The sequence below is a fragment of the Aotus nancymaae genome, unplaced genomic scaffold, assembly GCF_030222135.1.
Source record: "Aotus nancymaae isolate 86718 unplaced genomic scaffold, 86718_ANA_hifiasm-v0.15.2.pri h1tg000003l, whole genome shotgun sequence".
In the NCBI taxonomy this organism is placed as follows: domain Eukaryota; kingdom Metazoa; phylum Chordata; class Mammalia; order Primates; family Aotidae; genus Aotus; species Aotus nancymaae.
In genome coordinates, this window is record NW_026988414.1 from 34,170,286 (window position 1) to 34,189,779 (window position 19,494).

The following is a 19,494-nucleotide window of genomic DNA, read 5'->3' on the forward strand; positions in this document are numbered from 1 at the left end:
ACAGCCTAGGAGCAACAGGCTACACCATATAGTCCAGGTGTGTCAGGAGGCTCTACTGTCTAGGTTTGTAAGTCCACTCTATAATGTTTGCACAACAATAAAATTGCCTAACAATGCATTTCTCAGAACATATCCCTGTCATTAGGCAATGTATGACTGTATACCTTATGTACTTTCCATTACTAAACATTAACTCTTTTCAAATTATTACCACCAGGACCAATAACATTTAATTAATACTATAACTTACAAAAGCCCTATACTAGGTCTGTATTCTTATTCTTTTTATAGATGATTGGTACACACACAGATGTGTGTGTGTACATGTGTGTGTGTATAGTTATGTGTCACTTAACAATGAGGATACATTCTGAGAAATGCATCGTTAGGTAATTTAGTTATTGTGCAAACATTATTAAGTGGACTTGCAAGCCTAGGTAGTATAGCCTACTACACACCTAGGCGGTGGAGGTTGCAGTGAGCTGAAATCATGCCACTGCACTCCAGCCTGGGCAACAGAATAACTTCATCTCAAAAAAAAAAAAACAAAAACAAATATAAAAGAGCTAAACACTATCAACAAAAGTGACCTAATGATAGTGACTGAACACTCCACTCCAAAGACAGAAGAATAAGAGCACATGAGACATTCACCAAAATAAAATATATTCTTGGACTCAAAGTGATATTCAAACAACTTTAAATAACTCATATTATAAAAAGTATATTCTGTGGACAGAACAAAATTAAATGACATATGAGTAACAGAAAGATATATGGACAATTCCCATGTATTTGCAAGTTTAACAACATACTTCTAACCAAGAGTCAAAGAGAAAGCCTACCCCCAAAATTAGAAAAATGTTTTTAAATAAATGAAGACACAATATGTAAAAATTTGCTAGATGCAGTTACGTTAGAAAGAAGAAAAGTAGCAAATCAATGATCTAATCTACTACTTTGAGAACAAAAAAAGAGAGATTTATCTCAAAAGTAAGCAGAAGAAAGGAAATAAAGATGAGAGCAGAAATCAATTCTGCAATGATAAGATAGATCGATAATGAAGCTTAAAAACAGGAGAGAAAAGAATCATGAAACTAAAACTAGTTCTTTAAAACCATCAATAAAATTGATAAACTCCTAGAAAGACAGAAAAAAATAGAAGGCACAAATTACCATAACGTAATTGAAAGAGAGGCCATCAATGCAGATCCTACAGATACTAAAAAGAGAATATGATAAAAGAGTTATGTCAATATGTTTGTAGCTTAGATGAAATTGATAAATTCACTAAAAGACACAAATGTCAAAGTTTACTGAAGAAGAAATAAATAACCCTCAAATATCCCTATCACTATTAGAGAAATTGAATTTACAGTTTAAAATCTTCACACAAAGAAAACTTGAAGCCCAGATTGCTTTATTGGCAAATTCTACCAAACATTTATGAAGGAATCAATACTACTCTTACAGACTCTTCCAGAAAATAAAGGGAAGAGAACATTTCTGAACTCATTTTATGAGGCAAGCATTATGCTGATACCAAAACTAAACGAAGACACTACATGAAGTATAAATCATATCCCTCATGAACATGAATGCAAAAATTATTAACAAAACATTAGCAAATAAAATCCAACAATTAGTGAAAGAAAAAGACATAGTAATCAGTTAAAGTTTATTCCAGGAATGTAAGTATGGTTCAATATTCATTAAGTCAATCAATATAATTTACTACATCAACAGACTAAAGGAGACTAAATCATATAATCATATCAATAGGTGAAGAAAAGACAATTAACAAAATAAAAAAAAATCCATTTATGATAAAAAAAACTCTCAGAAAATTAGAATAAAATGGGAATTCCTTAGCCTGACAAAGATCATCTGTGAAAAACCTACAGGTAACATCATTACTCACAGCTAAAGAGTGATGTCTCCCTAAGACTGGAAAACAAGGCAAGAATGTCCATACTCAGCACTCCTATTCATTATCACAGTGGAGGTCCTAGCCAGTGCAATAAGGCTGATTTCAAGACTTACTATTATGCATAAGTAGTCAAAATTGTATAATAGTATCAAAAGAACAATCGTATAGCTCAATGGAACAGAGCATGTAATCCAGAAATAAACCTATATATGGTAAACTGATTTTTTTTTTTTTTGAGACAGAGTCTTGCTCTGTTGCCCAGGCTGGAGTGCAGTGGCACAATCTTGGTTCACTGCAACCTCTGCCTCCTGGGTTCAAACAATTCTTGCATCTCAGCCTCCCGAGTAGCTGGGATTACAGGCACGTGCCACCACGCCTGGCTGATTTCTTTGTATTTTTAATATATACAGGGTTTTGCCACGTTGGCCAGGCTGGTCTCAAACTCCTGGCCTCAAGTGATCCACCCACCTTAGCTTTCCAAAGTGCTGTCATTACAGGTGTAAGCCACCACACCTAGCCTAGTAAACTGATTTTCAACAAAGATGCTAAGGAAATTCAATGAAGAAAGTTCAACAAATAGTGCTAGCAAAGCTGGTCATCCACATGCAAATAACGAACTTCATGCTATATACAAAAAATTAACTCAAAATAAATCATTAAGGTCCTAAATGAAAAGGCTAATACTGTAAAACTTCTAAAAAATACACAAGAGGAAATCTTTGTAGCCTTGGGTTTAGCAAAGACTTTTTAGAACCATAGAAGAAAAAATTGGCTGGGTATGGTGGCTCACGTCTGTAATTCCAGCACTTTGGGAGACAAAGGCAGATGGGTCACAGTCTGGGCAACACAGTGGATGCCAGCCTGGACAACATAGTGAGGTTCCATCTCCACACACACATATATACACAAACATACACACACACAAACCAGACACAGCGGCACGTGCCTGTAGTCCCAGCTACTTAGGAGGTTGCAGTGGCATAGTGCTAGGCATAGTGTCATGTGCCTATAGTCCCAGCTACTTGGGAGGCTGCAGTGAGCCGTGATGGTGTGACAGAGTGAGAACCTGTCTCAAAAAGAAAAAAAGAATTGACAAATTGGATCTCAACAAAACTTAAAAATTTTTGCTCTTCCAAAAGCTGTTAAAAAATGAAAAGCCACAGAGAGTGAGAAGATATTTCATAACACACCTGGTAAAGTTGGTAGTCATCATATATAAACAATACTCAAAACTCAATAATAAAACAGAGAGACCAATTTAAAATGTGCAAAACACCTGAACACATATGTCACTAAAGTAAAAATGAAGATGGCAAAAAAACACATGGAAAGATGCTCAACAGCATTAGTCATTAAGGAAATGCAAATTAAATTCACAATGAAGTATCACTACATATCTATTAGAACAGTTCAATTTTTTAAAAAAAGACAATTAGAAGTGTTGATGAGAATGCAGACAGCATTTAGACCTCTCATACATTTCTGGTGGGCATTCAAAATAGTACCTTGGAAAATAGTTTGACAATTTTTCTTTTCTTTTTTTTGTTGCTATAGAGTCCAGCCCTGTGGCCCAGACTGGAGTGCAGTGGTGCAATCTGGGCTCACTACAACCTCTACCTCCCAGACTTAAGCAATTCTCCTGTCTCAGCCTCCAGAGTTGCTGGGACTACAGGCGCATACCACCACATCTGGCTAATTTCTTTGTATTTTTAGTAGAGATGGGGTTTCACTATATTGGTCAGGTTGGTCTCAAACTCCTGACCTCAGGTGATCCGCCTGCCTTGGCCTCCCAAAGTGCTGGGACCACAGATGTGAGCCACCACGTCCAATCAGTCTGACAATTTCTTACGAAGTAAAGCATAATCCTACAATCCTCTCCTAATTGCCCAAGAGAAATGACATACATCCACACAGAAACTTGTACATGTATATAACAGCATTATTTATAACTGCCCTCAAACTGGAAACAATCCAAATGTCTACCAAAAGGTGAGTGGATAAACCAATCTATAGAGCCATACAGTAGAATACTATTCAGTAATTGGAACAAACTGTTGATACATAAACATGCATGACTCTCATATTATGCTAAAGGAAAAAGCCAGACACAAAAGGCTACATACTATATGATTCTATTTATGTGAGCATTCTGTAAAAGGCAAAACTATAGGCACAGAAATTAAATCAGTGGTTGCCAAGGGCTAGGGATGAGGGGAGGGATTGACTATAAAGAGGGATTTTTACTGCATATGAAGCATATCTTTAACCTGCACCCCCCCACCAAAAAAAAAACACCAAAACCAAAAACAATAAAACAGTTCCTTCGAGTTGTGCTTCTCTGTAGTCAACCCTCTCTGGTTCATACACATACTGCCCTGGCTCCCAGCAACTACTGCTCTGCTTTCTGTCACTATGAATTAATTTTGCCTAATGCTTTGGTTTCATCTATTTTGCTGCATTTAACACCAGTTCATTTCTTTTTATTGATGAGTAGCATTCCACTGTATGGATATACTACAATTTGTTTATCCATTCAAATGCTGATACACATTTGGGTTGCATCCAATTTTGAGACATTATAAATAAAGTTGCCTTGACCATTCATGTACAAGTCTTTAGATAGGCATATGTTTTTATTTCTTATATGTAAATTCTGAGAAATGGCTTTTCTAAAAATCTAACATCCATAATAATTCTGGGAGTCTATTAGCCTCAACCTGTAGACGTGAAACCAAGGTTCAGAAGTTAAATAATTAAGATATCACAGGATGTAGATAAGCTAGGATTTCAGTCAAGATCTGTTTGATGCCAAAGGCCACATTTTTTCCATTATATCACCCTGTCTACTGGTACTAGGAACAACACCCAACAAACCCTGATGAATTAAGAACAGGAGACAAGACAGAAAAGAAAGAGTAAGCAGAGTATAAAGGAAAAATACAGTGGTGTGAAATCCACAGCAGACTTGACTTAGTCACAGGGATGGTGTGGATTCCAAGACAATGGAACAGTTGGAGATACTCTAAAACTTAAATAGAAATTCATGGCAGAGACAGAGAACAACTGCAGAGTCTGTGCACCTCCACTACCTCTGAAGTTTACACTTGAATGAGTGCCAGGGAGCAGGAAAGAGGATGGCTTTGGGACCTATATTTCATGGTTGCCAGATGTTAATGCTAACGTATGAATTTTGGCTCCTGAATAGTAAACTCCTGATGACACAGAAAATACTTATGGTTCATGACTCATCAGTCAAAGATCACTGAACTACTTACTATACAGTTATTTCCACAAGTAGTGAAAACACAGTGAAGATTGGCCAAGTTTTAATTCACAAGAGGACATACTAAAGCATCACTTGCTTACTCTTCAGTGCCAACCCACCCTGACTATTCATTTCTGACCTCACCTTCCCCATCTACGTACTCTTCTTCCCTTCAAAATCCAGTCCCTCCCATCAGTTCATCTAGAGCTCTTCTGAGTGAAACTGGGCTTTGCATCTTTGTGTATCTGTATGCCTAAGTGGGCCTTGGCTATCAATGACATACACATTGCATGTAGATATAATGTCAGGTGGTTAGCATGCATCCAGGGAAAATATCCACCTGGGTATAACCAGTGTAAATGAATCAAATTAGGCTATTCAATATATCTGACTCCTCCCTGGCCAGACTACCTTATATTCCCCTGCCACAGTTTCAGTAAGAAGGCCTTACCCTTTGCTTAAGAGGAGAGTTTCCATGGTCTTCTCCTTCCCTTCTTTTTGGAAAGAGCATCTGCTCCACTGCTACCTCCCCTCTGTGGTCTACTTCTCCTCAGCTACATTAGGAGTGGACAGCAATCATTAATTTATGGGGAAAAATGTCTGATAAATGCATTTTATGAATGGGTGTCCTGTTACTAAAACCTAACAGAACACTGAGATGCAGATTTGAAAGAGCAGGTCCAGCCCTGTCTTAGAGTCTAATTAGAGGCTTGTTCTACAGGCTGCCCTCTGCAAAAGCCTTCTACTCCTTCCACCCTCACGAGAACCATTTTAGACCACTGTCCCTGAAATGCCCCCTCTATCTTCCTTATTTCTGCTCTGAAACAGCTGCAAGCAGGGATCGCCCAAAAAGGGCACTTAACAATCTTTTTTAAGGTGCAGCATTTGGGGACAGTCTTCCCCTCACCCCTAGCCACGGAGTAGAGTGAGGTAGGAACCTTTGGCTAATGCTTGCTTCTCTAGTCCCATCCTCTTTAAATGTGTCTTCTCCTTTATATAGTAGGTGTCTTGTGAGCTCTATCCTAATTGTTCTATCCTTTGCCCCAAGACACTCGGATATGTTTCAAGTACAAGGTATGCAGCACTTTGGGAGGCCAAGGTGGGCGGATCACCCAAGGTCAGGAGTTCAAGACCAGGCTGACCAACATGGAGAAACCCCGTCTCTACTAAAAATACAAAAAATTAGCCGGGCATGGTGGCACATGCCTATTATCCCAGCTACTTGGAAGGCTAAGGCAGGAGAATCGCTTGAACCTGGGAGGCAGAGGTTGCGGTGAGCTGAGATTGCGCCATTGCACTCCGGCCTGGGCAACAAGAGCAAAACTTAAAAAACAAAAAAAGGGAGAAACTAATAAGAAAATTAAATAAAATAGCAATGTGAATCTGCATGGCACAGAAGTGTTCATCCTCATTTTTCACTTTTCCCACCCTATCCAACCTCACATTTACCCACCTTGGTTTCTTGGCATTGTCAGACTGTTTTTCTAAGTTATGCTTCTCAATCTGACCTGAGAGAAGCTTATGCCACACACATACTTCCTACTTTCACCCCCTTTTTAATGCACATATTATCACACTTACAATCCACTTTAAAATATTTCTTTCAACAGTAAAGTTGCTAACATCTGGCTGTTGATATATTTTGATCTGGTTCTGAGGGAAGGGCAGGGGATTGCAGAAGATTGTGCCTGAGCCTCCCCAAGTTTAATGCCACTGCTCACTCATTTTCCCGGGAAAAGCCCCTTCTCCTGGGCCTCAGTCTCCTTATCTGTAAGATGAAGGGGATCGGTATTAGTAGTTCTCAATCCTCCCCCAAGCAATGTGATACATAAAGATGGAAGGCGGATGTCTACAACTCCTTCACTCTTCACCACCTCCATGGCAGTTGCCCTAACCCATGCCAGCAACATCTCTTTCCTGGAGCAGAGCAGCTGGGCTCTTAGCCGGGCTCTCTGCTTCCACTTCACCTCCTACAATCTATTCTCCACACATCAGCCTGAGTGATCCTTTCATACAATACATACAATTATATCATGTCACTCAAAACCCTCTAATGCTTTCTGTGTCACTCAGACAAAAAGCCAAGTCCTAAAGAGCCAAAAAGGGTCCTATATAACCTGCAACCCCCACTACTCTGATCTAAATTCTCTCTTCTCTTTATTTTCACTCACCCATTCTGGGCTCCATGCTTTGCTTTGAACGTGCCTGGGATGGCCTCATGACAGGGCTTTTGCACTTGCCATTTCCTCTACCTGGGACATCCTGACTCCAGGGGTACATGTGGCTCACAGCCTCACCTCTTTCAGCTACAGTATTTGCTCAAATGTCACCTCTACAGTAAGGCCTTCTCTGGCTACCCTATTCAAAGTCAAAACTGAGATGCCAGCTGCCCTGATTTTTTCCTTAGCACTTATCACCATCCAATATTTTCATTTAATGTTTTTGTCTTTCTTCCCAACTTGAATGCAAGTTCCATGAAAGCAACAATTTGTGTCTGTTTTGTTCACTGCTAAATCCCAAATGCCTAGCCCACAAAAGCTCAATAAATATTTGTTGAATGAATGAGAAATTCTCCATCTACCTAACAGTACTCCTTTTCTCTCCTACTCACTAAAATACAGCATAAATGAGCCATTAAAGGCATAACTCTGAATCCAGTATAAGTTACTAAAAAGTTACCTGCACATTTTAACAATTCTTACAAAATGAATAAGATAGCCAATCACAACACCAAACCGATTGAGGATCAAGTAGATTATTTCTGAGCCTGTCCGCTCTGTGCCAGATTAGGCCCTGTCAAGGCTGCAACATGATTGCAAGGAGTCCACATATCCTGATGAGCAGCAGGCATGTCCTGAATATTGGCAAATGGTTCACATGTACTGACAGTCCTCTTTTTCAAAGAGTATGCAGATATTGTTGGGATCCACAACACGAACTGATATTAAATTCACAATAGCTTTTGGTAGTTACATATTTAATAGACCAATGGATACTGCAAGTACAACCACCTGTGTATGAGGTTTCACAAAATTTTTCTAAAGCTATAAAAAATGGCCTCATACTTGAGGAGACACTTGACTGCATGGTTGCAATCTGTAAATTAAGTTCCCTCTCCTGCCTGCTTTTTTAAAGTATGCTATCTTTCATGGAAGACTATAACTCTCTATTTGCAAAGGGGAAGGGGAATCCCTTGGACTATAAGACTGTGGGTCTCAAAGCTAGTGAGAAGCAGTTAAATGTAGTAAAACCTGGAAGACTAAATGTGATTATATTCAAATGCATGTCTTGCCAGTCTGATGCACAATTCTCACATTAGCAACGTCACTTTAGGCAGTGAACGAAAAAGAAAGTGTAAGCTTTTAAAAAATCATTATTATTTTCTAATCTATATCACTTTTAAAATGCTCTCAGTTTTGTTACTTCGGTCATGATGACTTTTTTTGAGACTTTTGGAAGACGGGAATTATACTCTCAAGGTATATAAGAATACTTCGTTCTACCTATAAAAAATAAAGTTTAATATCTTAGACACCATCCATTAAAAGCATAAAAGAAAGCACATCATGGGAATTTCAACTATCAGTGTCCCAAAGGCAAACTTTTAGGTATCCCCCTAGAACAAATTAAGTTTGGAAGTCTTTCTAAAGTGGCTCTTCAAAATTTTAGAGTTCCATTTTGATCTTTCAGCTCTCTTCCTCTTCCCCCCTCATTTCTATTCTCTAAAAGTACTGTGATAAATATGTTTTGGAGAATTCATGTTATTTTTATTTTGTGAATCTGAGAATGTTGTGTAAGCCCAGGTGACCACAAGTTAGGCTATGCTGGAGAAATGAAGTTGTCCATCTTCTGTTTTAGATCATGGAGTCTCAGGTTAAAATTCCCAAGAGCTTCCCTAGTCAATATGGGGGCTGCTTGAGCTGAACAAGACTCCTGAGCAGCAGAGTAAAATGGAAGTGGGTCTGGGGAATTATTGGATCATACTACTTTTGATCTCAAAAACTGGCCAAAGTCAGCTAGCAAAGACCACAGTCATGGAGAAACTGGCCATGACAAACTGCACTTGATCTTTACTTCCCTCCTCTCACTGTTTTTCTCCTCCTGGTCTCTCTGAATAAAAGCATCAAAAGTAGAGTTATATGTGCTTTGCACAACACTTGACAGTCAGTAGTTGCTAAATAAAAAGATTTTCCTAGAAGCATGGTGTCTATGAATATATGCACTCAATGGCTAAGAGTACAATAACACAAGCATTGGTATATTGAAGAAGTAAATGTTTCGTATGGCATTAAATTTAAAATATCAGCATTTGTCCAGATTTTCTTACTTGCCTCATTAACACACTTATGAACTGGCAGGCTTGGTAAGAACACCATGGGCTCTCCTCCAAGATTTCTTATCTAACTTGCAGGCTAAAAGTCACATACTGCTTTGGCAAGGGTTTAGAAGCAGATTCCCGGCCACCACAATCCCGCCATGTCCCTGGACCCTGCCTGGTTAGGAAAGCAACATGGGACAGTGGGCCCAACTCTGAATGGGGAACTGGGAGAAGCATGGAATACTAGTGGGCACCTGATCACTATCTCCTCCAAACTCTTCAGCTTAAAATCAAGAAATGGAGGCCCAAGGGAACTGTTCCAGCTCACATCTTTATGGCCAGAATCATAAGAACCCAGCTCCTGGTTTCCAAACTGGGACTTCCTTTCAGACAGTTGCTCTTAATGTATACAGCTGGCTTCTGAGGGTAAATTTTGACTCAGGAAACACTGACAGCAACCTTGGGGCATGTTTAATGACTAGCCCTTAAGTGGCATAAAACAGGGAGCTGCCACGTTCTGATTTAAGGGTGTGGCACCCAAATCCAGAAGAATTGCAGAATTGCTAACTGTTGCACCTGACATCTTTTTTAAGCTTTTGTGTTTTTCTTTTTTTCTTCGCTTATACCCAATTAACTGTAAGTATCCAAGATGCTAATAATGTACACGAAGTGGGGCAGGGGGTTGGGGAAAGTGATGACAATCTTTAGGGAAACAAAATTTAAATAATTTAAGTGGCCTAAAATAATTCTCACTCTACTTCAAAACTACATTGTGTCAATTCACAGCTTTTCTCTTTACTATACCTGAAAATGGCCTGAGAAAGTCCTATTCTAAAGAACCTGGTTTTGGTGTATCTCAGATAAATGCCTTCTACCATTGATTGATCCTCCCTGGTTCAGTCATTTGCACGTTATCTGTTTCCTCTAGCTACTGTGTCAAAGGCCTTTAGCTGAGCTAGTCTGACTCCCATCCTATGCTTTCTCTTCTCTAAGTTTCTCTTTGCTCAGCTATTTCCAACTGTATTATTTGGTTCATCTTCCTTACCTCATTTTTCATGTCATGAATTTAAGTTGTCAAGTGGCACTAAATCTTAAAACAAATCTGAAGAATTATTAGGGTAAACTGAAAACACCAACTAATCTCTTAGCTTCTTTTGGTTAGATATTCAATCTTGAAGTATTTGGATATCTCTTTAGGGCATATGCTTCTAATAACTAGCTGCCTTTCTCCTTGAAGACACTATTTTAGCAACAGCTGGGACCTTAAAGTCCCATAATGTCTGTGCCAACACATTTTAGGCATCATCTAGGCTAACCCAAACTCCTTATCTTACGAATCAATAAACTGAGCCTCAGACGGAAGATTTTTTTCCTAAGATCTTTACCCAATAAATGATTTCTTATTTTGTAATACTTTAAAATGCTCTTTTCTTTCTAATGATAGTCTGCTTGCTACCACCTCAATTACTCCTTCACCAACTGGTTTTTAAAGGAAAGATGATGATTAATGCCCTCAAGTGATGGTATACTTCCTTAAGAGGTTTTTAGGGAGCTATCTATTTTATTCTGTGATTTCAAGTTCCAAATTATTCATGCATTTTAACTGCATACCATGAACATATGTAAGTAAGGGATTTCTGTAAGTATACATACTAGAGGAACAAACCCTGAGATTAAAAAGTGGCTTAGTAAGGAGTTTATGTCTTAATCCTAGCTCTGCTACTAATTACCTGTGACAAGTCACTTCAGGTCTCTTTTTTTTTTCACAAGGAAGATAAGAAAGGTGGGCAAGTGGCATGATTCTCAACTTTCCTTGGATTCATTCAAGGCTGAAATAAGGTCCAAATATCTAATGAAAACTGAGTTTGCTTACTCATGACAAAGCTGCACAGGCTAAAATGTCAAGCTTATTTTGAAGTCACACTGGGCAGCTTGGGCTGATCAAGTTGTGATTGGCATATATACATCTCTTCAACTAAAATTGCAAAATTAATTACTTTTCGTTTGAAAGACAAAACTAAACATATTTGGCTCACAGGGAAATAATGACAAGAATGAAGCTTTCAAAAGCACAGAGGTGGGAGTGGAGGGAGGAAAAAAGCAGGTTTGGCACAAGGAAACTGCAGCGCACACAAATATAAACTTTCACCAAGGAACTTCTATGAAAGTGTCCAGATGCAAAGCACTCTATGTCAAATCTTAATTCTTGAAAACAACACTTGACAAAGTAGGCACTCAGAGTAGGACTATAAAGTGTTTTTTCTTTATATTCACAGTAAGTATCCAACTAGATTATATTGCACAGAGAACTTAAAAGAGAGGTTCTTCAAGGAGTTTAAATCTCTTGATGCAAAATACAACAGTTCATTCAGCCATGTTAAACCTGTACACTTAAAGGGCCATCAGCAGGGTGATTACCTTTCATTTTCAATCTACAGGGACTGAAATCCGAAGGCACTGCCAACTGCCGCCTCACAGCCTCACTGTGTAACTGCCAAAGAGGGAGGCTGTATGCCCCAAAGGGCCCTGGATTGGGGCATAGGAGACGTGAGTTCTAATCCAGCTGGCCCCAGGGGCAATTCCCTATTCCCAGAACAGTACTTTGCATGTAACTGATGCTCAATGAATGTGAACTGAGTGGAAATGCAAAAATATCCACCATGTGCCACTTTATATTATATAGGAAACATAAAGATCTTTGTGTCCCTGCCCTCAAAAAACTAAAATCCAATTATGTAAAACATGGACAGTTTGTTGGGAGGAAGATAGTGAATACTGCTTAGCAATTACTACGAGGCAAAGGATTTACAATTGTTATCTTGAAAAAGCCTTGCAAAGTAAGCCAAATATTTCCATCTGACACATAGAAAACCAGGCTCAGAGAAAGTATGTATTTGTTCAAGATCACACAACTTGTAAAATGAGAAACCCAGATTTCAATCCAGGTCTGCAAAGTTCACATTATTTGCGGTATGCAACACATTCATATACATCAAGGCAGTCCAGGAAGAGACAGGGATTTGGGTCTAAGTTTTACTTCTGCCACTAAGCTGTTGCATATCTCTCTAGAGAGAACATTTGTCTGCATTTTTTTTTTCCACCGGCACAATTGGAGAGCAGAGAGGTGTTGGGAGGAGGGTTAATGAACTAGATCTGTTGTTTTTTGGTTTGGTTGGGTTGGGTGGTTATCAGCATTCTTTTGGGCCAGGACTTGTTCTAATGTGGTTGTTTCCCTTCCCTGCTCTTAGAAATTATTTGGGAATGGTACCTTTAGCTATTAATGGAAATATATTATACCTCTCAAGTGAATGGGAGCAGAAAGAGGTGCCGACTCCAAGCTCCCTCCTCGCAAGCTGAGGCTGAGAGTCAGACCCTGCTGAGGGGATGCTGCTGAAAGTTGAGAGACAACTTATTCACGGATCCATGCTTCCCTCCCAGCTGGGTGCTCTGTACCCACAGGATGCTCCCGGTTTGAGAGGAACGGGGATATGTGTCCTGCATTACTTGAGCGGCCTGCCTGGGCTCGTCTCCAGATTATAGAGACCTTCAAAAGAAGTTCGTGGTGTAAAATACGTGGGTTCAAACAGGGGACCGCGGACATCCCTTGCTGCGGGCGGCGGCTGCGGCCTGTCGCGCTGGTAGCGGGAACCACTTCCTGGTCCGCATCGCCCGCCCGCGTCCAAACCCCGCTGCTGCATTTCCCCCACCGCGCAGAGCTAACCGAAACGGCAGGAGGGTCTGTCTGACTCCCGGGTGAATGTCCGGCCCGCCCCGGAGCGGGGTCCCTTCAGAGATTTAAAACACAACGCTCTGGAACTCCAACTCCCCCGGCGCCCAGCCCGATTCCCAGGCGTCGGGGCCGGGGCAAGCCCCTGCGGCTGCAGGGAAGAGGCCCCGAGCCTATTAGAGCCCCGGCCCCGGCTGCGGTCCCGCCGGTGACCCGGGTGCACCGCGCCCGCCCGAAATCTCGTCCGACGTCGCTCGGCACCTGTCGCGCCCGGAGCCCGCAGGACCTGCGCTCACCTCGTTTCGGGGGCCCACGGCCCGTCCCCGCGCCTCAGGGCCCAGCTCCCGCCGCAGTCTCCACCACTGTCCCTACCGCAACCGCCGCCCACTTTCGGTTTCCCCGCTTCGCCGGAGCCGCCTGGCGGCTCGGGAATCACCTCAAGCCCCCGCCCCGCCCTGCTCTGCCCCGCCCCGCTTCGTCCCGCCCCGCCCCGCTTCGAGGGTAACCCGGCCTCGGCTCTGCGTATGGGCGGGCGCCCCGGCCGCGTCGGCCCACGCTGGCGTCCGCGCGTGGAAAGGGAAACCGACGCCGCCTAGCGGTTTCTGCGCGTGCCCACGCACCAGCCGGCGGCGGAAGACGCCCGCGGGGCCGGGGCAGGAGCGCCTCCTGGTGGACTACGCAGGTACGAGCGGGCCGGGCGAGCTGGGACCCAGCAGGGAGTGTGGGCGGCTGCTGCTATGGAGCTCACCCTCCTTCCAAACAGTTCAACTCCTGCACATTATTTTCTTCAACATCTGGAGCAGTTACTTTTTATTGCCCTAGACACCCACCCACCTTGTCCGCCCGTATCCTTCAGGCCTTTCTCAAGCATCATCCTTTCAATAACGGTGGACACAGTCTCTAACATGTCAACCTCCTTCCTTGACATTCCCTATCCCCCTTCTCAGCCGTATTCCTCCTTAGCACCTATCTAGCACACTATATGTATTTTCACTTACGCTTTTATTGTCCACTATCATTCTAAAATTAAAGCTCTGTGAGCAAAGGATTTTTGTTTGGTTCCTTAACCTATTCCCAGAGCCTAAGATAGTGCCTTGCACACATCAGCGATAAATATCTGTCAGATTTATTCATTCATTCTAAAATTATTGAACACCTAATAAGCGAATATGTATTTCTTCTGCACATTAATTCCACCAACACGTATTGGGCACCTGCTTCAGCCAACATTGAACATTTCTCTGCATCATTTGATATGCATTTACTGAGAACCTGCTGCTGCTTCAACCAGTATTTTATTACAGCTTGACTGCAATGTATAAGGCATACAATAAACTACATGTTTAAAATGTACAGTTTGATAAATTTTTCATTCATATACCACTGTGAGACTGTCACTGTAATATATCCATCACCCCAAAAAGTTGTATTATTTATTGTTTATAATTCTTATCTTTTGTCCCACCTTGTCCCTTGCCCCCTGAACTATTCACCTGCTTTCTGTTGCTATAGATTAGTTTGCTTTTTCTAGAGTTGTATATAAAACTTTTATATATGGAATCGTATGTACTACCCTTTTGGGGGGCTGCCTGGCTTCTTTTATTCAGCAAATTATGTTCATCACTGTTGTTACATGTAATAGTAGCTCATGTCTTTTTATTGCTGAGTGGTCTTGTAGGGATGTACCAAACCTACCATATGGCCCAGCAATTCTTTCCCAGGTATTTACCTAGGAGAAATGAAAGCATATGTCCACACAAACACCTGTACAAGAATGCTCGTAGAAATTTTGTTGATCATAGCCCCAAATGGAAAGAATACAAGCATCTGTCAGAAGGTGAATGGACAATCAACTTATATTGAACACCAGCTGTTAAATAACAAATTTTCATAGAGTGTGGATAAGCCTGTACCTATAAAGGTTTTGATTCAGCGAAAAGATGCAGTAGGCAATAAAAAGACAAAGTGGAAGTAGATCTGGAAGACAAAGTGGAAGTAGATTTTGATATCCAGTGCTCAGACATTTGGGTGTTTTCCCACAGGCAGTGGGGAATTGTTCAAGATTTTTGAACAGGGCTCTTATTTAACACTGTTCTCTTTCATATCCCAGATCTGGTGTCTGACTAAGTTACCTAAATGTCTCTCTCCTGAATTTCTCTGCATCTCCTTTTCTCTATTTCAGTCTATTTCAGATGCCTTTCTCCTTTCTCTCCCCTCCAGTCTACTCCAAACATTGCAGTGGATTTTTAATAGACTTTGCTATGGTCTGAATGTTTGTGTCCCTACAAAATTCATGTTGAAACCTAATCCCCATTGCTGTGGTGTTGACAGGTGGGGCCTTTGAGAAGTCATGGTGGCTTCATCCTTGTGAGTAGGATTAGCACCCTTAGGGGCTTAAAGGAGCCCTCTGCCCCTTCCACTGTATGAGGATTGAGCAAGAGGGTGCCATCTTTGAAGTGCAGAGCAAGCCCTCACAAGATGCCAAATCTGCTGGCACCCTGACCTTAGACTTCCAAGCCTCCAGAACTGTAAGAAGTACATTTCTATTATTTATACATTATCCAGTCTAAGATATTTTGTTATAGGAGCAGGAATGGGCCAAGACAGACCTAAAAGACAGCCAGCCCCAACTTGGTCACTGCAGTGCTCACAACATCCTGTAGCTCCACATTTTAGATGGAAAAGATGTAAAAAGCTGCCAATGGAAAGGGTGCTAGCAGTAGTAGGAAATTTTTAAAAAACAATTCCAGAGTTTCATATGTAGAATAAATCATAAAATCATGTGAGTTGACCCCAAGTTAGAGATCCTTTATTTTTGCAAGGATGTTCCATGTTTAGACCGTCCTATGTATAAAGAAAAATGAAGCTCTGCAGCTAGTTTTTTTAAACCAGCTTTATTGATAGTTGACATATAATAAATATTTAAATGTACAGTTTAATGAGTTTTGACCAATGTCTTTGTGTATCTACCACCACAATCAATATGTGAAATTAGTTCGTAATTCCGAAACTTATCCTGTGCCCCTTTACAGTTAATTCTCTCCCCAACCTTTATCCCCTAGCAGCTACTGATCTAATTTTTGTCATCACAGGTTTGCCTTTTCTGGAATATCATATAAATGGAATCATGCAGGATGTAATCTTTTGTGTCTGGCTTCATCACTTAGTGTAACGCTTTTGAAAGTCATCCATAGTGTTGCACATACCAGTCATTGGTTCCTTGTTAGTGCTGAATAGTAAGCCATTGTATGGCTCTATCACAATTTGTTTATTCATTCACATTTACATTTGTGTTGTTTCCAGTTTGGGCTGTTACGAATAAAGCTGTTATAACAACCACATGAAGGTCTTTGTGTGGTGATACGGTTTTTTGATATAAAGACTTAGGAATAGAATTTCTGGTTGTGGGATAGGTGTATGCTTAACTTTTTAAGAAACCGTCAAACTGTTTTCTAATGTAGCTTCACCATTTTGGACTCCCACTTTTACTCCCTCTTTGGCAATATATAAGACTTCCAGTTGCTCTAAATCTACTCCAATACTTGGTGTTGTCTGTCTTTCTAATTTTAGCCATTCCAGTGGATGTATAGGGACAGCAAACAGAGGTTTCAATTTGCATTTCCTCATGACTATTAATGTTGAGCATCTCTTCATGTGTTTAGCGGTCCTTCATATGTGTTCTTGGGTAAAGTATCTGTTCTGCAAGTAGATTTTTGTCCAAGACATCAGGAGGTTCTCAGAATTACCTGGGTAGCTGACATAGCAAGGGCAGGTTAGGACGTCATGATTTTTTATCTTTGTAAAGTGGTCCAAGGCCCAGGGAGTTCAAGAATTCACCCTCATACCCCGGATATAATTGGATTTCAGGAGAATTAAGAGATATCAGAGATGGCACAGACTGGTTACTCTTTAGGCACAATGGTTCTTAACTTTTTATGGGGATGTCAGACTAGATGAAAGCAAATTTTGATGTATGATCTCAGAGAGGATTTGGAGTCCTTAATGCTCTGCTGTGAACCCATGTTAAAAATTTCCTTCAAGGAAAGCATATATTCTGGGGCCAAATAGCAGAGTTTTCTAAATGAAAAGGACTCAGGCAAAAGGCATTCTTCCTCTGCAAAAGCCCAAGCGTGTCTTTGGACAACAGGAGCCATGGCCAGGAGCATCAAGATCTCTTTTAAAAGAGGCAAGCACAATTTCCCATCCTCAAGGGTTGTAGAGAGGTCCTTTGTACTCTGCTCAAGGAGGCTTTTAGGGTAGGAACGGTAGATTGGAGGGGGGATGAGTAAAAGCTAGCCACTAAGCAGAAGGCTGACAGATCATTGTGCCTGTCCAGAGACAAGAGAGAGGTTATCATGGAAAGGAAGTGCAAATCAAGGCCCAAATACAGGGAAGGAAGATGGCTTTGTTGGCAGCTTATCCTTTGCAAAGAAAGATAGACATATTTCCAGTGCGAAACCTCCATCCAAAGCCCTTCATGCATTTTTGTCCACACCTGGGAAGCCTGTTCGTTTGGAGAGAGTCACATTGGATGCAAACACCAAAATACCTATACAAAGCAGGCAGGACCAATACTATTGGTTGAGTTGAATCTCTGTCCTTCCGCTCTTTCTTCTCTCATCGACAAGCGCAATTTAGAATGAGGGTGAGACAGCAAGCATGGTCCAGGAACATATCTGTAGTTCATTTTGTTTTTTTCTTACCTGATAGTTCTTTTGGTCTTTGCAATACAGCCTCAGAACAATACGTTCCTCATCTTTCCTCTAAGAGCCTCTCAGACTTTATAACCACCATAGGCAGCTTTGTCACTTGCAGAATTTAGAGTGACAACTTGATAGGTGTCACTCTAGGTGCTGTCATCTCACTTCCCTTCTTCTCTATATTGACCCCAAAAAGAAACCAAACACCAGAAACAAAACTTTCATATCTATCACTTTATGTCCCATCAAACGAACAACAGGGACTTGTTAATGCCCTTATTCAATGCCTGGAGTAGTTCCTGTCTCAGGAAGCCTTCTTCAAATCCCCCACCTGACAATCATTGCTCCTTTAGCCGAGCTTCTAGAGTGCTTTGTTCTTCAAATATATTTACAGCAGAGAGAACATAACAAGTGATTTTATATCTCATCTCCCTTGTGAACAACTTGAAAAGAGTTTATATTTTATTCATCTTTAGTTGCTATTTGATTGCAAATAATTTTAGCAATACTATTTGAAGCTGAGCAACAGCATGTTCAAAGTTATGTATACAGATGGAACCCAGCCATATGAGTGCTTTTTGCTTACATAAGGTCAGGAAAAATAGATCCACGACAAAAGGAATCTTTGGACAGATCTACTTTGGGTTAATCATCAACATCATAATCACTGCCTCTCCCATCAGCTTTAATTGCCTCATGAACAGATGCAGAGGAATTTCTAGACAACTGCATTTGTTTCAACTGAGTAAGGAGAAAAGACAAAACAAAACAAAACAAAAAACAAAAGGGAGAGTTTGCCGGAGCCCTGCTAAAATCCAGGCCCTGGTAAAGCTAAGGATGTGCTGATCAAGCAAAACCCCCTAATCTGCCCACAAAGCCCTCCAAGGTGAGTCAGCTGAAAGGGGCTAATCCCCAGAAGGGACTGATCACCAAAGCTTTAGAGGCCACACAGCCACAGCACACTGGAAAACGGGATAATGAAAGCTTAAAGGGATATTGTGTATAGAAAGGTCATAGAACCAACAGAGGAGGGTCTTGGCTAAGAGGTCACATTTGCCCTCTCCTGAGTTGTAGGTCATTCATATAACTCAGTCTTAAGACCCCAAAATAAGAATGATTCCAAGGATGCAGATATTATTAAGAGTTATCTGGCTTAGGGGCCCAGCTGTGGGGTGGGGCGTGGAGATGAGGTAACTAATACTTTAAGCAAGGCAATCAACCACAATATGACTGATTCTGTAATAGTCAATAAACCAGATGGCACATAAATTATACTACAATAGCTGCTAGGGGTGAGAAAGTGGGGAGGCAGTGAGAAGAAACTACATAGGTGCAGAGGAGGTGCCTCGTATAGGTGAGCTGACACTGAAATCAAAGATGCAGACGGTATTTGAGAAGTATAGGCTCCGAAAGAAGTGTGCTATACAGGAAGAATCACTGCCCCTTAGGTGCTTGCCCTAGGATAAATCATTGTGGACTTGACCTTTTGTTAAATTGGGAGGTGGCACAGAATTCCAGAGCGCTTTGGTTCCGGTTCTAGCCTCAGCTTCCCTT

At 41.1% G+C, this 19,494-nt stretch overlaps 1 protein-coding gene across 2 annotated transcripts in view; it reads right to left on the reverse strand.

Annotated features, from left to right (window-relative positions):
* Positions 1–13,679, reverse strand: part of TDRD7 (tudor domain containing 7) — an 83,821-nt gene extending 70,142 nt beyond the window's left edge. For both annotated transcript variants that reach the window (XM_012475761.2, XM_012475759.2), the window contains exon 1: positions 13,537–13,679. The gene's annotated coding sequence lies outside the window, so the exon portion shown is untranslated. The remainder of the gene's footprint in view (positions 1–13,536) is intronic.
* Between the last annotated feature and the right edge of the window lie 5,815 nt (positions 13,680–19,494).